Genomic DNA, 22,287 nt, shown 5'->3' with positions numbered 1-22,287 from the left:
GGACGAATCCGTGGGGTCTTTGTTAAAATGCAGATTCTGATTTAGAGGACCTGGGAGGAGCCTGAGATTCTGCATTCGTCATAAGCTCCCAGGTGATACAGCTGCTGCTCTGGACCACACTTGGAGGAGCAAGGGGTAGGTCGTTGCTTTTAACTGCAGCTGCATATTAAAGTCACCTGGGGAGCTCTAACTACTTGAACTTGGCCAAGAGTAAATCTTAAAGTTCTCACTATAAAAAAAGGTAGCTATGTGAAGTAATGGATGTGTTAAGTCAATTGGCTAATCATTTCACAATGTGTACCTATATTAAACTGTCATGGTGCACACTTTTAGAACAACTTTAGGCTGTACAACTGAAATATATACAATTTTTATTTCTGAATCATACCTCTGTAAAGCTGGTGAGAAAACTAATTAGACCAGACCCCACCCTACCCACATTTTTATTTAATTGATCTAGGGCAAGACAGGGATTCTTTTTTTTTTTAAGTAAGCTTTTCAAGTGATTTTACCGGGTAGCCAGGATTGATAGCCACTGGCTCAAGAAGCTGTGAGGAGGGACGTAGGCTGTACCTCCAGAGACATTGATTCGATACTGGTGTAGGATTATGACCAAGATTAGGAATTCAGTTTGTGATCAAAGGACATAATTAGCCCATATGGTTTCAAATACTGCATCTCACCCACATTCATTCAGTCATCGGATATTGATCAAGCCATTATACTGTGCTGTGCACAGTACTAGCCAGCTACTAAGGAGTCAGCAGTGAGTGAGACAGGCATGGAGCTGCCAATCTGGTGGTGGATATGGACCGTAATCAAACAATTGCCGAAATAGATACAAATGTACAGTTGGATAAGTGCTAGGAAGGAAAGAATCAATTTTGTGTATACATGGGGAGTGGAGGGGTGGGAAAATGACAATTACCTGCAAATTGAAGGATGAATTGTCACTAAATAGGTGAAAGGGGGTAGGCTGGAAAGAAGGGAGAACATTCTAGGCAGAGAAAAGTGACACTTAGGGCAGTGTGGCCAGAATGCAGAGTCCAGGTGGTCATGGGGTAAGATGAAGCTCGAGAGGTAGAGAGGTACCTATGTAGATCAGAGGAGCCCACAAAATTAAAATCCCCAGGGAATTTTGAAAAATATGCCCATGCTTGGGTTCCACCCATGAGTGGTCTGGGGTAGGAGCTGGCTTCCCAGCAGACCCTGGGTAGGAGGGGGTCAAAGCCGAATTCTTCAGTGAGTTCGCAGCAAGTCGGCTTCCTGCTATAGATTAAAATTCAGATCTGGGTGCTCTGGGTACCAAGAATGGTAACACCAGTGGAAGAGTTGCCATTTTATTTTGAAATTGGACATGTCTGCCTTTCATTCTTGCCTGGACAGAAGGCCACTGCCCACCTCAAGCTGCTAAAATGCTAGCAGGCAGGGCCAACACTGTCCTTAAAGAAGCAGCTGTGGATCAAGTGTTTGAGCAAACATTAGATGGAGTTACAGAATATTGGGTCATGGGGCATGAAACATGAGCTGGGACGCAATGTTTGAGCAAAACAGCCTGGGGGTTGGGGCTGGAGCTGGGCCAGCATTCGAACCAGAGACTGGCAGAGAAAGAGGTGAGAAGGTGGGAAAAGTGCAGCACTGCCAGGGGCCAATGAACAATCTAGCTTGGCTGGCACGGGTGTTCAGGGAGGAGTTTGAGACCCCACTGCCTGTCCTGATCCCACCAGGCCTACTGCTCATTTGATAAACCAATTCACCGGCACATCATAGGGTCAGAAGGTGATACTGTTGGGGAGGGGGCTCCGCCATCCAGGAATGAGTGGACTGGCAGACCCAGGCTCACACATGCAAATGTGTAGCCTCCCCTTGGAAGAAGTCACCTGGGAAGGGTGGGACCAATTGCAACAAGACTATGTGAACTATAACTTGGGCTCTTGGCCTTTTTTTGGGTGCCATGGACCCCTTAGGTTTCTGGGGAAGCCTATGACCCCCTTTTCAGAATAATGTTTTTAAATGAATAAGATAAAATACAAAGGATTTTAACATAAACTGATTATACCAAAACGCAGCTTTCAACTTAAGTACCCTGCGGCTGGACTGTGCAGGAGGCTGGTGGGGCTGGAGGGGAGAAGTGAAAGGGAGAGCAGCAGCAGGTGAGGGGAAAGGGGAGGTGGAGGGGGTCCAGCTCATGCAGGTGCCAGTCCAGTGACCTGGGCTGTTACCCAGAGTGAGATGGGAAGCCATTGGAAGGTTTGAGCAGAGTGCTCCCAGCATCACTGCTAGGTGAATACAATCCTTCCCATTTTCAAATAAGAGAAGTGCAGCCCAGGAAATCTAAGTGCCTTGGCTAGTGGAAGGCCTCCCACCACCTCCCCCACCCCTAGCCCATGACTCAGAGAAGGGTCAGAATATTCCTGACTCCCCTCTGCCCCTTCCAGAGGGCATTTGTCATTTCATGGATTGTCTACCACTCCGTGTCCCCACTCCCTGCTGTATCCACCAATTCTGCCACTTAACTTATTGAGCACCTACTATGTCCCAGGTACTCTTTTAGATGCTGAGAATAAAGTAATGAATATGAGAAGTCAGCCCTTGTTAGTGGGTGGGGGAGACAGGTAAGTAGGAAAATAAAAAAAGAAAATATTTTTTAGTAATAAGAGCCATGCAGAGAGAATAGAGTGGCTGCTTTATAGAAGCTGTGTAGGGAAGCCTCTCTGAAGAGGTGACATTTAAATTGAGATCTGAGGAGAACATTCCAGGCAGAGGGAGGTCTGTGAGCAAAGGCACAAGTGTAAAGGAGCTTGGCATGTTAGAGGAACCGGAGGCAGAATAATAGAGAATAATGATCTAGGGAGGGGGCAGGGGCCGAGGGTGGCAGCACAGGGGCCAGTTCAGGAAGGGCCTTGTAGGTTATGAGCTCATGGGAATCCACAGCAGTGTTTGCAGCAGGAAAGGAAACAATCTGATGTTTTAAGATCATGCTGGTTTCCATATGAAGAATAGATTGGTGGGGGAAGGGAGAAGGGAGAAAGTGAAAAGATTTAGGATACAGTTCAAGATCTAGTCAATGAGACAGGGCGATGTATTAAATGGAGGGGGTGAGGGAAAGAGAGGATTCGATGATGGTCTCTAACTTTTCAAGCCCTGGCTTGAGCGACTGCATGGATGGTGATACAACTTGCAGAGCTGAGGAAGGCTTTAGGGAAGCAACTTGGAGGAAGAGGTCAAGTGTTCTGTTATGGACATGTGTTCTCAGAGCTTCAGAATCGGACTTTGGTTCACATTGAACCCTGGCTCTGCTACTTACTAGCTTGACCTTGAACAAGTTATTAAACCTTCTGAAACCTCAGTTTCCTCACCTGCAGAATGAAGAGAGCAACAATCCCTATTCCAAAGGGCCATTGTGAAGATTATACTAAGGCATGTAATGTCCCTGGTGTTCTGTAAATTAGCGGCTGTTGTCCTAGTTGAAGCATGAGGTAGACCCCAAGAGGGCAAGCCTGAAGAGAAACTTCAGAGGGCAGTCCCAGAGGGTGGGCCAGTGTAGCCAGGCTGTTGTGTGACAGGCGGTAAGGGCTAGTGGTTAGGTGTCACCTTCTTGAGTCAAACTGTCTGGGTTCATAATCCTGGCTAAGCCACTTACTAGCTTACTTAACCTCTGTGTGCCCCAGAGATGTTGTAAATTATTATTATTATGTAATTTCCAAAACAGGGATAATAATAACCTACCTTGTAGGGCTGTTGTGAAGGATTAGATGAGATAATCCATGAAAAGGGCCTGGCTCATACTAAAGGCTCAGTAAGTGTTAGCAGCTATTAGCACAAGGATGTAGGAAGGAGGGGGCTGCACATGGACTTCAGCTGTGCCTTGACCTCCTTCCAGAGAAGACAGTCTTCAGCCCAAGCCGTTGTCAAACAGCTCTGCTCTCCCAACACTGGGCTACTCCTCCCCAGCTGTGGCTGATTATACCAAAATGCAGCTATCAAGGTAAGTACCGCTCTCTGAATAGCTAGTGAGCCTTTGCCAAGGTTGGTGTGGAAATGGCTAACTCCACTTGAGGGGAGGTGTTAGCCACAGGCTATAGGCAAAGGGAGTCCAAGTCCCCAAGCTGCCTGAAGTTGTGTAGGAACAGAGAGAAATAACCAACTGAGACATTCCGAGGGAGCCCCCGGGGTTCTTTTCCACTCAAATGCTCCCTTTGTTGTTAAGAAGCAAACCTACTCCATCCCCACTGGCACCAGCCTGCCCATTGTTTTCCTAAGAGACCATCCCAAGCCATGAGCTCGGGCTACCCCTGTCTTACAGAAATGGCAGCCTGGAATGCCAGTGCAGCGGGAGTATCACGTAACCCAAATTCTCCCCAGCTAAAGATGCTAGAACAATGCCCCACATCAGGTGTCCTGGACAGACCCATACAGGGCCTAAAGGAAGTCACCAGAAGCATTTGGCCTGAATCTTCCCCCAGGCGTGGCTACCTGTGGTGATTACTGCTAAAGGCCCTGACATCTGAGCAATGGACACAAGGCTAGCCTAATTTCAGCTCCATTTGAGCAAAGGGGTGAGCTTTGTGGGTTTGTTCCAGAGGTAGGAGAGCATGAAATATCCCACCAAGAAGATAGAACAGATATTTCATAAATAGATGGTTCTTCAGGCAGTCGGAGATAGATAGGTCTGAGGTGAAAAAGGCCAGAGAGGTCCCTTCTCCAAACCGAAGGAGCCTCTTTGGAACCCTTGCAGCTTTTGGCTCTGAATCTTCCTAGCAGACTGCCTGCCTCTGACTTAGCCAACCCTCCCACTTCCCTCCTTGGCCGGGATCTCCTTGGGGCTTTCTCATCACCTCAGTGCTCACCTTCCACTCAGCTGAGAAAGAGAAAGGAGGAGCCCCAGGATGCATACATCCTTCTTTCTAGAACATTCTCTCAGCAAAACTTCTGCTCAATAAGTCCCCATTTGCTTAAGGATAAAGTTCCAACTTCTCTGAGGCATACCACCACAAAGGAATTTTAAGAACTGGAGAGGGCTTTCTAAATCATTTCATCCTAATGTCTTGTTTTTACAGATAGTGAAATCAAGGACCAGAGAGAAGTTTGCTGTCCAAGGCCACACAGCAAGTTATTGGTAAGGCTAGAGCCAAGAAGCCAGGTATCCCAGCTCCCAAAGCAGTGCTCTTTACACAACACTACTCCACTTTCACCAACCCCATTTATCACTAAGCCAAACCTTTGTGGCTTAAGACAATAGCACTCATTTTATTTCATCTCATATGTCTGTGGGTCAGGAATTTGGGAAGGGCTCAGCTGGGTGGTTCAGGCTCAGGGTCCCTCATAAGGCTGTCATCAGGGTGGATGGGGCTGGAGCAGCTGGGAACAGATCAGGCATTTCTCTCTTCATGTAGTCTTAAAGACTCCTCGTGTGATCTTGGCATGTGAGTTAGTTTGGGCTTCCTCACGGTATGGTGTCAGTTGAATGAATCACAGGGTGGCGCAAGGCTTCAAGAGTGAGTGCTGCAGCAAACAAGGTAGAAGCTGGGTCTCCCTTCTTCATTTCTGCCTAGTCATGAGCATGCCCACCTCTGGGGGTAAGGACCATAGCCCCTACATCTCAATGGAGCAATGTCAAAGTCACATTGTAAAAAGTGCACATGGAATGTGACTTAGTGTTGCAGCCTTCTTGGGAAAATACTACCTGCCGCCCCAGTGTTACTCCCACTTTTCCCTCACATGGGCTTCCTGCTTCAGCCAGCAGCTCCTCCAGACCTTTCAGACAAGCCTTCTGCTGTCTTGCTTGTGTAGTTTGGCTACACAAACTACAGGCCCCTGCCCAGGGTGCTCTCCTCTCTGCTCCAGTGCCTTCCTTAAGGTTCCCCAAAGACTCCTGAGAGCACCACATGCAGCACTTTCCCCCCAGTCAAAGCATACAGACATTTGCATGTTTAATAGGCTGGGTTGCTCCACACTTGCTCAAAGCAGTCTGACCAGTGGCTGTGGGTTTCCACATCTGGGCCCTGAGCATCTGGATTCTGGTGGTTAAACTGTCCTCATTCTTCCAAGGTCACAGGGCCTCAGGTTCATGTGGCTTCTGGCCATAAAAGGCAGGAAAAAGTGGTGGCCATAGTGCAGTGTCTCTTCCGAGGGAGGCATGGGAGCAGACCAGGCTCTGAGCACAAGGTCCTGGTAGTCAGGTGACAGGTGGCAGTTAACTGTGTTGGCCAGAGCCCTTGGCTGGGAAGCAGGAAGCCCGGGTCCCAGTGCTAGCTTTCTGGCCAATCTGATGCATGCAGGACGTAAGGCAAACCCCTCAATCTCTCACTGGGCCTTAGTTTCCCCACTTCTGCAATATGAAGCCTGGAGCTTTCCCTTCCTACCTTTGTGATGAGCAGAGAAGGAAATGGGATGATCCCTCTGAGAGCAGAAAATGCTGTTAAAATGATAATAATTCTTGTATGTGTTTCTTCTATCAACCATACTTCCTCACCAGCTGGTACACTTGAGAAAGTATGTGAGTTGGCAGGTCAATGGTTATGGAGCTGGTATTGATTAACAGCTTTCTGTGGAGAAAGTGAAGGTTCCTATGGCCAGGATTCTCACCTGGCCCTGGTCAGCTTGCTCACTACACGCCTGTGGACAATAAGTTTTTACTGACTCTATATAAAGAGCTCTGCCCAGTGCTCTGGGTTTTACAGCTGCAGGAGAGCAGAGACGAGGCCGGAGTGTGGCAGCGCCAAGGACAGAAACTGAGACGGCTGCAGGGTCATAGAGGCCAGAGGCAGAGACCGGCTTGCTGCATGCAGACTTGCTCTGAGTGGGCAGGATTCTAGTGATTGACCTGCCACTGGGAATAAAGTTGTGTATAAACCCTTTCGCCCCAAGAACATTCCATTGTCGTTCTTTGGTCTCATTGAATCCATAGTGAACTTGCCCGGGGCTGAAACCCATTGGCAAGACACTTTCCCAGGCACATATGGTGATTCAGGCAGGCAGGGCTTGGCAATACAATCATTCCCAGGTTTCTGAGCTGAGGATTTGACATGGGGCTGACATTCCACCCTGTCATGCTCTAACACCCCCAGCCTATTCCTCTTCCCAGGGAGCACATGTAGTCTGGAAGAAGGCACCCACCTACAACCCTCAGTTAGAAAGTTAGGCTACTAATTAGCTTTGTGGCCTTGGGTGAATTACTTCCCCTCTCTCAGCCTTAGTTTCCTTAGAAAACAATGGACTCATCATCACCTCTGCTGCTGGAGAAGAGCTTGATTATTTCTTGGCTCTATCTTATCTATTGTGCAGGGGTGGCATGTGGTCTCCCAGGCTGGGAAGCATTAAGTCAGAACAGCTTTCATGAAAACAATAAGTGGTTTCCCCCAAATAGAGGGGGCCTGCCTTAGGCTCTTTCACCTCATGGGACCTACAAGCTGGCTGAGGCAGAATGTGGGCGTAGGAGTTAGCAGACCAGAGAGCAATTCTGGTCATGTGACATACCTTGGCTAAGTCAGGGACTCTCAAACCCTCAGAGCTAAAAGGCACTACCAAATTCTTCAAGTCCAGCAGTTATCAGCCTCCAGAATGAACTGTCTCAGATGGTCAACCCCCTCTAGTGACAAGGAACCCCTCACTTATTAAAGCAGCCCATACCATTGTTGGGATAACTATAGTACAAAGTTCTTTATTAGGCTAATTAGCTGTGTTGCCTTGGGTGGATTATTTCCCCTCTCTGGGCCTTGGTTTCCTCAGGAGAAAATGGGCTAATAACCTCTCAGGTTCCCTCCAACATTCTGAGTTGCTAGAAATTGAAATTTACCTCTTTGTACCTATTGACTTGTTTGTGCTTCTGGAGTACACAGAACTTGGCCCTGTGTGGAGTAATAGCCAACCCATTGCACACTAGAAGTTGGCTCCCTTTCCCTGTATACTGTCCTTATAGCACATGGAAAGGCAGTGTGGGGCAGGAGCTAGGATCACAAGATCTGTTGTCAGGCAGCCTGGAGTCTGACTCTGGACTCTGCCACTTCCCAGAGGCTCAGTGTCCTATCTGTAAAAAGGGACTAATAGTACCAACCTCAATGGGACAGGGTATAGGAGTAATTGAGGTAATGGTTGTAAATCAGCATGTGTAGTCAGCAAGGTAAAGCCCCCACAGGTCTCCACATCCTAATCACCAGACCCTGTGAATGTGTTATGTTACATGGCAAAGGGGAATTACAGTTGCCAATCAGCTGACTTTAAAACAGGGAAATTAGGGAATTGTCCAGATTATGCAGCTGGCCTCAATATAATCACAAAGCTATTATTATAATTATAAGTGAAAGAGGGAGGCAGGAGAGTCAGATTTAGAACTGATGGGACATGAGAAGTTCTCAATCGTCCATTGCTGGTTTTGAAGATGAAAAGGCATCATGAGCCAGAGAATGTGGGCAGTCTCTAGAAGCCAGAAAAGGTGAGGAAACAGATTCTCCCTTAGAGCCTCCAGAAGGAACCCAGCCCTGCTGACAGCTTGGTTATAGCCAGAGAGACACATTTTGGACTTCTGACCTGCAGAACTTTAAGAGAATACATTTATGTTGTTTTAAGCTGGTAAGTTTGTGGCACTTTGTTTGAATGGCAATAGGAAACTAACACAGGATGGTAATGACTCCTCCTGACAGTCTCCCCACACCCACTCGTCTCTCTCCAATTCATTCCTGACAACACAACCAAAACCATGTTCCCAAGACCCTTGTGGGGAAAATGGAAGTTCCTATGGCCAGGATCCTCACCTGACCCTACTTGATGATGTTATTGGCCAATGCTAGGCTAATGCTTCCATACTCATAGGGAATAAGCTATTATTGACGGAATCACTATATAAAGGGCTCCACCCAGTGCTCTGGGCAACACGGTGGCATGGCTGCATGGCTGCAGGACTGCAGGAGAGCAGAGGCTGGAGTGGTGGCAGTGCCGAGGACAGAGACTGAGACGGTTGCAGGGGCAGGGAGGCCCAGAAGCAGAGACCTGCATGCTGCATGAAGATTTGCTCTGAGTGGATGGGATTCTAGTGATTGACCACCTACCATGGGAATAAAGTTGGGTAATAAACCCTTTTACCCCAAGAATATTCCGTTGTCATTCCTCGGTCTCACTGAATCCATAGGGAACTTGCCCAGGGATGAAACCCATCAACAAGACTGTAGCCTAAGGGTTGAGCTTTCACCATCCCTGTGGTGTTCCATCATCTGGTGTTGGGACCCTTGTTCTAAGCTGTTGAAATCTTCCCAAGTCCTGATTCAGTCTTCACCATATTAACCAACCCTCCCAGCCTTATCATCTGCACACCTGAGTAATGTGTCCCTGTGCCTGTCCCTAGGTCCTGGATAACAACATGGAGCAGGGCAGGGCTAAGAACACGTGCTGTACACCTGAAACCAATATGATACTGTGTATCAACTATAAAAAAAGAACACATCCCTGGATATGCTGCCAGAGGTGCCCCTGGGCCTGCTGCGATCTTGGAGTATTGAGTCAGCAGCACAAACTGTGCCTAGGTCAGACTGTGCCAAGTCCTGGGTTTGCCACTTCTGCGGCTGCAAAATTGGGAGTAATAGTATATCAGTTTCCTAGGGCCACCTTAATGAAGTACCACAAACTTGGTGGCTTAAAACAACACAAATTTATTCTCACAGTCCTGGAGGCTAGATGTCCAAAATCAAGGTGTCAGGTGGGGCCAGAGTCTGCCTGGCAGCTCTAGTGGAGGGTCAGTCCTTCCTTGCCTCTTCCAGCTCCTGGTGGCTCCTGGTGTTCCTTGGCTTATGGCAGCAGAACGCATGGCCTCCTCTGTGTCTCTGTGTGTCCGCTCCTTTTCTTATAAGGACACCAGTTGTTGAATTTGGGGCCCACCCTGCTCCAATGTGACCTCATCTTCACTAATTACACCTGTAAAGACCCTGTGTCCAAATAAGGCCACATTCTGAAGTTCTAGGTGGAAACGAATTCTGGGGGTGACACTGTGCAACCCACTGTAAGTAGTGATACTTCCTCATAGGATCTTTGTGAGAGCCCAGGAAGGTAACGGAGGGCAGGGCTTCTTGATCAGTGGTGTGCACACCAGCCATCTGGGGCTCTCTTTAAAATGTGTATTTGGGTTCAGCCAGCCGGGGGTGAGTCTGCATTTCTCACAAGCTCCCAGGTGATGTCCTGGCTGCTCCTCCATGATTTGAATAACAAGGACGTAGGTGAAAGAGAGTGCTTTGAAAGCAGATGTCTGGTAGGCCTATTCCATTTCTTTTGTAATGAGCTTTTCTCACGCTCCTATTTCTCCACCCACCTGGCTCTCCTGTGAACTATAGAAGACAGAAAACGTGTTTTACTTCAGGCTCCCCCAATATAGCAGACCTGGAGACAGGGACGTGGGGTTTCAGCTGTTTACTGGCAAGTGGTCATGTGAAGCAGATGTGTGGAAAATAGGGAAAGAAGCCAATGGAGAGGGTTTTAAGTAGCTGGTGGCTCTGGGGGCAGCTGGCGCTCCATCCTGCTGGGAACTGGCTGAGGACCGTGGGGCCACTCCTCAGAATTGTCCTGCTGGATGGCAGGGCGTTTTCCCACTGATTCCTATCCTCCATCAGTTGAAGGTTGCCCTTGGGTCGGGGTCCTGCACCCAGCTGGGCCAGCTCCCCAGGTGCTCGAGAAAGCCCTCCTTCCAGCCAAGAGGCTGCAGGCACTGGAGGGGGAAGCACAGGTATGATAGAAATAGCCTTCTCCTGCAGCTGCAGGTGACCCCAGCTAGGCCAAGGTGGGGGAAGGAGGGAGATCATGAGCTGCTGCAGAGGCCTTCCAGGCTTACATATCATCTATGTCTGCCATTCTATTTTGAGTGCGTGAGCTACACAGGCAAGCTCTCACGTACAGTTATGAGAATGACTGTCATTCAGCCCCAGCAGACACCTTGCCCACATGGGTGTCACAGGAGAATCTGTCAATGGCCTGCCAAAACCCACATGGGCCTTGCCCTGCTTCCCAGGCCCTGCTTTCACATGGGTAAAATCACGGACACTGTGATTGCGGGGTGGGAATACCTCCCTGTTAGGGGAATGGAATTATGCTTCAGAGTCGCCATAGGAAGGCAATACTTCTCCCTCTGATAGTCCCCACCTTTCCCTAGTTCAGTCCATCCACACTCTGGACATTCAGTACATGTTTCGTCCACATCACAACCCTCTTGTTGTCCCCATTTTATAGCCAAGGAAACTGAGAGCCAGAAAAGCGAAGAGACTTGCCGAAGGTCACTTAGTAAGTGGCAGAAGTGGGATCCAAACATAAGCATGTCTCATTCACTGTACTCTGTGGATTCCATAGGCAAAACTAGGTAGCAGGTCCCAATGAGATTTAAATATAAATCCAAACTACACTTCTGTAACAGCCTGTTGGACCAGAACAGAGGGAAGAACGGCTTTTATTTGCACACAGCTTCTAGCTCTGTTACAGTGTGATCTTTCACTTTGAAAAATAAGTTATTGCAAGCGAAATACACGTATTGCTTTTTATGAGTTAGTGTGAATTTACTTTCCTCCGTGTTGGTATTCACTGGGATGGATAGATTTTTCTTAGATAATTGGTAAATGAATAGATCCAAATTCTGATAAGCAAAATATGCCATAGAGAAATAAAATAAACTTTCAATGGTTCAATATCATTAGTTTAAAAATTTCACCATAGGATTTCCTCAACTAGTGTTTTAATATAGGATTCCACTCTGATACACATTTCAGGAACACTTATTCACAAAATAAGACAGATCTACTCTTCTGTGTGTTTGGGGCCATTTTTCCTCCCTTTCCAGGCAACAAACATCCTGAGGGAAGGGATGGTGGGGGTTCTTTACTATATTGCTTTTCCTGCACATCATGTGGGCAGGGCCATAAGTGGGTACATGGAGAGGTCTAGAACCCCTAAGTTTGGGTAAGCCAGCCCTTGAGAAATGAGCCTGTAAGGCTCTTAGGGATGGAGGGAAGGAGAGAGTGTGGGGTTGGAAATGTGAGTTTTCCTGAACTCTTCAACTCTGGCTTATTTCTTTTTGTGTATGCTTATTACTTGCTGTAAAGAACGCAGAAAAGAAGAGGCTGCAGTCTCTGCCTTGAAGGAGCTGATGGTCTAGTTGGAGAGACAAGTGGAGCACACTGGACTGGCGTGGGAGAGCATGGCTCTGACTGAAGGTGTTGAAGGGGCTTGAAGAAGGGGGAGATGGGTGTGGACTGAAAGGAAGTAGGTGGAATGAAAAATGCTGAGGTGGGAGTCAGGAGACCTGGGTTCTAGACCAGTTCACTGCCCAACCCTCTGATCGCCCTATGCATTCACTTCTCTCTCATAGACCCACCTCAACCAACTTGCAATCTAGCAGGGACCCAGGGCCAGAACTCCTACAGATACATGTGATACCCTGGGATCAGGGAGGCACATTCATTCACCCAACATCTCCTGAACACTAGCTGGGTGCCAGGCACTGGGAGGCCCAAGTCCAATAGCTATGCTCAAATAGCTGCAGGCTCCCCAACACACCTGGCTACTCTTGCTTTGCACCTTTGCTGGTATTGTTCTGCCCTCCGCATTCCATCTGTCTGAAAAGCCTGTTGACCTTCAAATGCCTGGCCAAGAGTGACCTTTTGGGGAGGACCTCTATCTTCATCAGTTCAGGCTACTGTAACAGAGTACCATGGCTCTGTTACCACTCAGGCTTAAATAACATCCTTTTTTCCTCATAGTTCTGGAGGCTGGAAGTCTGAGGTCAGGGCCGCAACATGGTCCAATTCTTGGTGAAGACTCTGTGCCTGGTTTGTAGACGGCCATCTTCTCTCCCCTCCCACAGCAGAGAGGAGAAGCTCTCCGTTGTCTCTTCTCTTAAGGACACTAATCCTGTCCTGAGGGCTCCATTCTCATGACCTCACCACCTCCCAAAGGCACCACCTCTTAATACCCTCACATTGGGGATTAGGATTTCAACATAGGAATTTGTTGTGGGAGAGAGACACAAACATTCAGTCCATAGTGACTTCCCTGAGCTCTGTCTACCCTCACACCCAGCAGGGTTACCTACTTCCTCCTCCACACTCCTAGCAGCAGGCCTCCATCAGCGCCCTATTACCCTGGACAGAAATGGTCCCTGCCCCTCCTCCCTACCTTTCAAACTCAACTGTAAGCCTCTAAGGACAGGAACCAAGCCTTATCTTTGTACCTGGTAGTGACGCAGGACCTGGCCCAGAGCAGGGGCTCCTTCAGTAACTGGTCATTGAACCACACAGAATCAAATCAGACTGAGAAGAGGATCTTCAGCTCCAACACAGTCACCCTTGGCAGGGAGGGACTTTGGAAGCATAACCCGCTTGTGGGCTTCGCTGACTGTGACCGACCTAGAAGTTCTGAGAGACATTTTACCAAATGGCACATTAGAGAAGAATCTATAAGTGGAGTCCAGTGCTCTGCTGCCACCCACTTCTCAGGCTCCAGCTGACAACCCAAACTCCAGAGGGGCCCAGTGGAAGAACCTGGACCCAGCATACTTTGGCAGGTGCAAAGCCCACTGGGTTGGGGATGCCCTTTGTCTTAGTTCAGGTAACAAAAATACCATAGGCTGGGGGGGCTTAAACAAGAAACATTTATTTCCCACAGTTCTGGAACTGGGAAGTCCAAGATCAAGTTGCTGGCAGTTCAGGCTTTCTCATTGGATCCTCACATGGCAGAAAGCAGAGGGAGAGAGATCAGAAGAAAATTCTCTGGAGGCCCCTAATCCCACTAATCCTATCATGAGGGATCCACTCCTGTGACCTAATCACCTTTGAAAGGCCCCATCTCCAAATACCACACTGGGGACTGACTGGAGTTTTAACATACAGATGGGGGTGTTCACAAGCATGCAGTCCTTAGCGCCCACCATGTTGCTCATAGATGCCCCACTGCACCCTGAACTGTGCCATGCAGCAGCCTAGTGCCACCGATGGCAGAGGGATGGAGTTAACTGGCCCTTGGAGGGGTGGCCCTCAGCTTCCACTGTCTGTCTCCTGATATTCAACCCCTGCTGTGGGCAGAGAGAGGAGGCAGAGAAAAATAATAATAGGAAAATCATAAACAGAATAGAAGGCATAGTCTACACACTTGCAGAGGCTGCAAAATAATTGGTCTGGGCTAATGAAGGCACTAGTGTTCTTGTCACTGTTTCACAGCCACTGGCTTCACCCTTAAGGGCCTTGTAAATGGCACAGAAGGCTCAGGGACCACTTGTGACAGCTCGGTACCAGCCCAGCCATTGCCACCACTGGAGCAGAGAGACCTGGGCACACAGTCACCATGTTTGACCCCACTTTTCTGTGCTGCTTTTGAAATGAGGCACATGGGACCCTTCCCAACCAATGGAGCCAGAAACACCGCAGGTCAGTCATATGCATTCCTCTAGTGGCTGGTTGGGGTCGATTCAGCTGGGATAAGTAGGAGGACAAAGAAAAGAGCCCCAGCGGAAGCCTGGTAGTAAAGACCACTCCCCAGTGAGACACTAACCATGTCGCTGTGGCCATGGCCAGAGGCCAGTGCGAGGATAGGGAGGGGTCTGTTACTACCCCATGTTCCCAGTGCAGGAAGGCCCAGGTCTGCATTAAAGCCTGTGATAAGGATGGCAGGCAGGTGAAGGAGGGGGGTGGAAACCTGGGACAAACTCCTCAGCCAGTGTCTTTGCAAGTGCCTTGGCTTATTTATTAGTATAAACAAATCCTATGCCCATTATTACCCCACAGGTCAGGCCCCCAGAGGTGGAGAGGAGTCAGGCTTCACCTGAAACAGAGTCTGGGTCAGCTGCAGTCTGGGGCTGGCGACCCCACCCCCCAGCTCCCTAGGCCGATGCCGCCTGGACCCACCTGCTTGGCTTCATTAACACCTAACTGACCAACCAGAGTGACTGACCCCAGGCTCAGTCTCCAGCAACAGCTTCATTTAAAACTTTGTAAGATGCCAGTAAACAGCACACTAATGAAATCCACAGAGAAGCTAAAACTGGACTGTTCAGAATCAGCCAAGGCTGAGACTAAGTCTCCAGAGGGCCTGGGAGGTTAGAAATATTGTAAGGAAATAAGCAAGTGAAATTCAGACTGGACAGGGGCCCACTAACCTCATGTGTACAGTGGCAGATTCTCTCACAGTGATCAGGAGGCAGGCAGGCTGCAGAGGGCAGCAGGGCTGAGGGAAACAGTGGGACAAGATGTGGCAGGGGCTTGGGGCTGGTGGCCCCAGCCCAGTCATTTGGCGGCGAGTCTATAGAGACAGCACAGGCACCAGGGAGCAGGACCCTGTTCACGTGGGTCTGGAGGAATTCTGAGGAGGCCCAGGAGGACCGGGCAGTTGCAGGGGGAGCAGGGCTTTAGGGGCACTAGACAGGAAGGGTGTTAAGGATGCTTGGAACAGTTCTGCATCAGGAGTACCAAGATTCTGGTGCCCACCCGTCCCCTGGAGAGCCCCACAGGAAGCCTAGACCCCAGGGAAAACCTGAGTCTGCAGAAGATGGCAGTGATAAAGTCTTTGGAATAAGATGAACTGGGGTCCCACTCCTAGCCCTGTTCTGAACTTGTAGACTACTTATCTAACTTCATTCAGCCTCGGTTTCCTCATCTGTGAAATGGGGTGATCATTGACTTTCCTCATAGGGTGTCCTGAGGACAAAAATAAGATGGTGTTTGTGAAGCAGTAAGCACAGTTCTCAGTACACAGCGTCATCCAGGAGAAGAAGAAATTTAAGACTGTGCCCTCGCCCTGGTGTCCTTCCACGTCCCCTCTCCAGAGCCTGTCCACCCCACCCCCACCCGGAGCTCCAGGCCAGCCTGTCATCTCCTCAGCTTGAAGATAACCGCCCCTCCAAACACTGCTGTCCGCCAAGCCAAGGTTGCTGGAAGAACTGACACTGCCCCCTTAATGGCCAATCATAGTTGAATCTCTTGCTGTAACCTTAAATCCTGCACTAATGGAGGCCACCAGACTTTTAGCAAGAATGAAAATTTTGATCTTTGAGTTCTTCCTCAAAGATGTATAAAATAAGTGCTAATGTGTTAATTTGTAAGTAACAATCTCTTAATGTCTGGGCTGGTTAACTTTAGTTGATGTGGCCCAGCAGGGGCCAAGACTGTGGAGTCCATCCCACGCAGACCACTGTCTTTCATTCCAGTCCTAGCTGTGGACTAAGCCCTAATTGAACCCTGACCCTGACCTTAGCCTGAGCTCCCAACCCTAGTCTGCCTGCTTCAGATGGCATGTGAAAGGCTCAAGTCAAAGCCATTCCCAAGGTAGGCGGAAACAACCTAAAGACATCTCATGGGAATGACATTGGTTAAATGGTTCCTTCTGTCTCAATAATGAGCCCTCACTGATTCTGAAGATGCACAGAATAATCTCCCCCAAAGAATGATAGAGCTTTGGAACCTGCCCTCTGGACACTTGCCATCTCACTGGCCGTGACAGCCACTAGGAGTCCAAGGCAACGCATGTAAGGATAATGTGTTCTGTCCTGCTGGATCAAGACTCAAGGACCTGGAGGGGTGTGATGCCATGGTGAGGACGGGCCTAGGTCAGGGAAGGGGGGTGTCAGGCCACGCTGGGTGCAGAGAGCACTCTGCTGCTCTCTCATAGATCTTCAGGAGCCTTTCTCCTTCCTCGATGCACTTGGGTTATGCCAACCTCCAGCAAGAGAGCCAAGGATAGGCTTACTGGTAAGACCCACTGTCTGGGAACTCAGCCCAGCCCTCAGCAGAGAGACTTGGCCTCCATCTGGGCTGTTCCTTAACATGAGCAGACCCAGCCTGAGACTAGGAAGTGTCCTGACGTATTTTCCAGGCCAGCCCCACTTTCCACCTCCCAGCACTTGGTCAGACCATGTGTCTAGAGCTTTGGGTCAGAACATGTGTTCCCCATAAATAAGAAACCTAGAAAGGAAATGTGGAGCAGTTGGCTGCAGCCAACTCTTGTCATCTCAGTCATTCCAATGTCCCCCTCAACAACAAAGTCTTCTCCAGCCATCTGGAGCCAGCAAGGTTCTTGCTCAAAGGTTTCTTCTACTCCAGAGACTTTATCACTTCCATCTTCTGCACACTCGGGTTTTTCCTGGGGTCTAGGCTTGCTGTGGGGCTCTCCAGGGGACGGGTGGGCACCAGAGATCTTGGTACTCCTGAGGCAAAACTATTTCAAGCATGACTCCTAAATGGATCCTTATGTCTAGCTATTTCAGAGAAAGTGCTCGCTCCCCATCTGCTGCCTAAGGAGCCGAGTCTCTCCATCAGGCTGGGAGCTCTCGTGGGCAGGGCCTACCCTTTCTTCCTTTTGTTGCTCCTGGGAACAGGGCTCTTGCACCCAATGGATACTCTTTGTTGAGTGCTAACTATGTGCCAGACTCTGAGCTAGGATACCACAGTGAACAAAACAAAGTTCCAGCTCCAGGTCTCATGAATCCAACCTTCTAGTGGAGGGTGAAGGGGGATCACTGGGAAGGGAAACCAGAAGGAGGCACTTGTTCAACCAACAGGTGTTGGGCACCCACTTTGCCCCAGGCTTTAGACTAGGTCCTGGAGGCACAATATCAAAGCAGACCTGGTACTTGGCCAGGAGCAGCCACCAGCCAGGCTGGCATTGTGGCCACCCTTCAGACGAGATGCTTTCTCTGAAGATCCTGACTGGAGGTGGCTCCATTGGCCCTGGTCAGCCACCCACAACTCACCAGCACATTCCTGCACTCATTTCCCCACCTCAAGCAGCACAGGTCGGCTGTAAGATCACAGGGAGCATTCATCCATACATCTACAAGGAACTAGACTGGTGTTTCCTTGAAGGCCAAGGGGAGGAGGAGGAGTTGGTTCCCAGGTCTGCCTTGGAGCAGAGGGGGCAGACCAGGGAGAGAAGCAGCAACAGCTTTCCTTTAGGGCTACTGTTAACATCTCTACCCCCTGCACAGACCACCTGACTGGTGGTGAATCTAAGCCCACTGCCCTTCCCCAGCAGCCTCCACACCTGCCTGCTCTAAGTAGACACTCCAGCAAGGCAGCGGGCTGGGAGCCAGAACTGAACTGTGGAGGAGGCCCAGGCCGATTGTCGGGCCTGGATTGCCTGGCTGAAGGGGAGAAACAATGCCTTGGGAGCAAACCAGTGAGGACTGGTCCCAGGCAAGGTGGTAAGGTAGAGGTCTCAGGAGGCTGCAAGGATGGTGTGGTGTGCCCAAGGGGGCACTGCTCAGCTCTCCCTCCAGAGAGCCTGGGGTAGGGAGCAGAGTTCACAGGCAGCCACAGCTGCTCTGCTTCGGCATCCACAGTGGTGCCTGCACCACAGCCATGTTCCCCGCAAGCTGCTCCCAGCCAGTGACTAGTCTGGCAGGGAGGACCAGTCCCAGCCCTTCCCTGTGATGTGGGACTCCTCCAACAGGCAAACCTTGCTCAGGGCTTTCCTACCAATCTGGCCAAGACTTTCTCAGAACTGTGCTGCAGTCCGTGACTTCCTGCCCAAGCCTCTTCCCTTTTGCCTGGCCTTTCTCAGGCATCAGTTCCACATGATGGTGGGAAGCCTCTCCCTGCTACTCCTGCTTCCACCCCTGTATCCTTCACAGGTATTTCCCCCAATAAGTCGCTTACACATTTAACCCCATCTTGATGTCTGCTTCTCAGAAGACCCACACTGACAGTAGGCAAAGATCCTGTGGGTCAAGACGAGTAGCCTAATAAATACATATTACTCTCTGCAGCCCAGAAGGTCCAGGGCCCACAGGCAAGAGAGCATTGTTTTGCCAGGTCTGAGGGAGGAAATGAGCATGGACTCCTTTCTGATGGCCTAGGAAGTGTCTCCACCTCACACAATTCCAGTCCTGCTGAGGAAGACCTGTACCAACTCTCCCCCTCAGCTCAGGGGTCTCTAGTTTCCTCAAGTAGAAGTCCAGGAAAATTCCACCCCCCACCACAACATGTCAAAGTATTTATTCATTTTTAATTCAAAAAAGAAGTCCAGGTGTACCTCACTTTACCCAAGAACTGTGTCTTTGAGAAGTTGAGTGCAAATTATACTGGGGGGAACCAGATCCTACTGTACATGCCTCAGGAGGCCCACAATGAAAAGGAACTCTGCAGTACATCAAAAGCTGGTCAGCAGGCCATGTATCTGAGTTGAGAGACAAGTTGACAGTAAAGCTGATGATAAAAGGTCTCCTTTCACCTGCCCCCAAGGCGTTTTTACAAGGTGGGTATACTGTAGAGAAGTCAAGCAAACAGTGATTCCAGCAAGTCTCTGGCCTTGGGGAGCTCCCAGCCCAGTGTGGAGATAGACAGGATCCAACTGGAGAATAGGCCACAGAGGATGAGTTTGAGTAATATCTGGATGGTGACACCACTTCGAATTCACTAATTCTAAAAAGCAGGATTGAATTTAGGCAAGAATTGTCAGGGAGGCCACTGACGGTCCCCTCCTGCCTCCCCTGTCTACCCAGTGGCTCCGGAGTCCTACTCTGCTCCCTGGGCCTGGCCAAATAGCTGGCTGCCTGAGGAGGCACTGGCATGGTGCCCACTGCCAGAGATGAGGGGAGAAGATGTGTGGGCTGGTTGGAATGTGGCCAGCCCGCAGGGCCCAGCTGCAAGGCACAGGGCCAGGTTGACAGTGCTGGCCTGTGGAGGCAGAGTGACAACTGCTGCTATTGCCTCCAAAGTATCAGTTGAGGTTTTCTCCTTCTTTGGGGTTTAGAAACTCTTTCCATTCCTATCATGCCTTTGTTTGCTCTAGTTTTCCTTCTCTTTGTAACAGTGTTAATGGTTGTGCCTGGAGATGAGGCAGGGAGGGCAGGGCAAGAGCCAAAAGAACAGTGTAGTCAGTACAATGTGTTCTGGGGCCTCACAACTTCTCCTATAGCACCCCTCCTCCCATTCCTGTTGTCTGGGCCTTATAGGCAGTCCCTCCCAAGGCTTCTTCTCAGGTGATGACCAACAGGGCTCCCACTCTATCCTATTTTCTCCCCTATCACCACTTCCCTAGACTGTAGCCCATTCTCTCAGCATCCAGCTCTGTGCTGGTAAATGAGGACATTCGATATCTTCTGGGCCACCTTCTTCTCTTATTGGACATCCTCTCCCTGGACAGTCATTACCATGGCCTCAGTTACCATGTTTATGCATCAGCCAGAGAAACTTTGTGAAAATCCAGGACATTCAGTAGAAGCCCCAAGAAAAGTCATATCTTAGCAGTAGGTATAATCTAGCCCCAGAATAGATGCTACTCTAGGCCTCCTCTAATGAACTTTTAAACAAGTCTGGAAAGGCTCAGGCTGATGTGCAAGTGACGTAACTCCTTTCAGAACAAAGTTAAAGGAAGACAGAAAATCCAGGCACTCAACAATGAAGCATTTACAATATCTAAGATCCGGTTTTTAAAAATTAGTAGACATGTGAGGAAGCAGGAAAATGTGTTGCTTCCATAGCCAGGGGGAAAAAAAGCATTCAAGGGAAACAAAGCTAGAAATGACAGAGATGGTGGAATCAACAAATAAGGACTTTTAACACAGCTATGATAAACATGTTCAAGGACTTATAGGAAAACATGAATACAGTGAGGATAGAATTTTTTAAGTGTGTGTGTGTGTATATACCAAAAAGAATTTCTAGAGATGAAAAATACAGTATTTGAAATAAAAAGCCTCACTAGATGAGCATAACAGCAGATTAGACAATGCAGAAGAAAAGATCAATGAACTAGAAGAAATAGCAATAGCAACTATCCAAAATGAATCACAGAGAAAAAAAGGCTGATAAAAAGTTAACAAAATGAATGGGTAAACAAAGAGTCATATATCCATACAATGGAATACTATTTATCCATAAAGAGGCATGACGTACTGATACACACTACCATATGGATGAACCTTGAAAACATTATACTAAGTGAAAAAGGCCAGACACAAAAGGTAACAATTTATATGATTCCATTTATGTGAAATGTCCAGAATAGGCAAAACTATAGAGACAAAATGTAGATTACTGGTTGCTTAGGGATGGGGAGTAGCTAAATAGTATGGGATTTCCTTGGAGGTGAGGAAGATGTTCTAAAATTGACTGTGATGGTGGTTGCACATATCTGTGAATATACTAAAATATACACTTTAAATGGGTGAATTGTGTGGTATGTGAATTATGTTTCAATAATCCTGTTGTCTTTTAAAAATATTAATAGAACCTCAGTGACCTATGGTTCAATATCATACAGTCTAACATATGTGCAATTGGAGTTCCAGGAGGAGCTGGAGCAGAGAAAAAAATTGAATAAATAATGACTGAAATTTGGCATGTCTGATAAAAACTATAAACTACAGATCCTAGAAGTTCAACATACTGCAAAAAGGTAAAAAGAAAATCAAACCAAGGCATATCATAAGAAAATTGCTGCAAACCACAGATAAAGAGAAAATGTTAACATAGCCCTAGAAAAAGAGATGCATTATGTTCAGGGGCACGAAACTAAAGATCACCACAGACTTCTCAACTGAAATGTTCCAAGTCCAGAAGACAATGAAGTGAAGTCTTCAAAGTATTTAAAGACCTACACTATAAGAAATGTTAAAAGAAACTCTTCAGGTTGAAGTGGAATGATACCAGACGGAAACACAAACTTACAAAAAGCAATGATGGGCACCAGAAATGGTAAACATGTGGGTAAATATGAAAAGATTTGTTTTTCTGCATTTAAAACGTTTTCTATATGGATAATTGACTACTAAATGCCACTGATTTCTTCACTTAAAAAGTGGTTAATTTTATGTTTTCTGACTTGAGCCTCAGTAAATTATTTGAAAAGATATAAATTGCTATTTAAAAAAAATATCATTGGCATACAATCTTATGTACTGTATAACAAATACACAACACCATAGTTCAACATTTACCTGTGTTATCAAGTCTTCACTGCCTCCAGTGCAGTCACTATCCATCAATGTAGTCAGATGTTACAGAATCATTAACTGTATTCTCCATGCTGTACTACCGACCCTGTGACCAACCTATATTGTGACTGTGAATTATTGTGCCCCTTAATACCCTTCTCCCTCCCTCCCCACCCAATATCCCCAGCCCCTTCCCCCTTGGTAACCACTACTCCCTTCTCAGTTAGTATGAGTCTACTGCTATTTTGTTCCTTCTGTTCTGCTTTGTTTTTATACTCCACAAGTAAGTGAAATCATTTGGTATTTGTCTTTCTCTTCCTGGCTTACTTCACTGGGCATAATACCCTCTAGATCTATCCATGTTCTTGCAAATTTGGCAGGATTGCTTTCCTTTT

General features: G+C 48.2%; 1 long non-coding RNA gene across 1 annotated transcript; it reads left to right on the top strand.

The window, feature by feature from the left end:
- The first annotated feature begins 1,702 nt into the window (after positions 1-1,702).
- On the top strand, positions 1,703-6,864 carry LOC118925261 (uncharacterized). The gene is made up of 3 exons (XR_008995123.1): positions 1,703-3,988; positions 5,061-5,119; positions 6,479-6,864. It is a non-coding gene; the product is annotated as an uncharacterized LOC118925261 (long non-coding RNA).
- The last annotated feature ends 15,423 nt before the right edge of the window (positions 6,865-22,287 follow it).

Source organism: Manis pentadactyla, chromosome X (assembly GCF_030020395.1).
Source record: "Manis pentadactyla isolate mManPen7 chromosome X, mManPen7.hap1, whole genome shotgun sequence".
In the NCBI taxonomy this organism is placed as follows: domain Eukaryota; kingdom Metazoa; phylum Chordata; class Mammalia; order Pholidota; family Manidae; genus Manis; species Manis pentadactyla.
The sequence above is the reverse complement of the archived record's forward strand: the minus strand, read 5'-3'. Positions and strand labels throughout refer to the sequence as shown.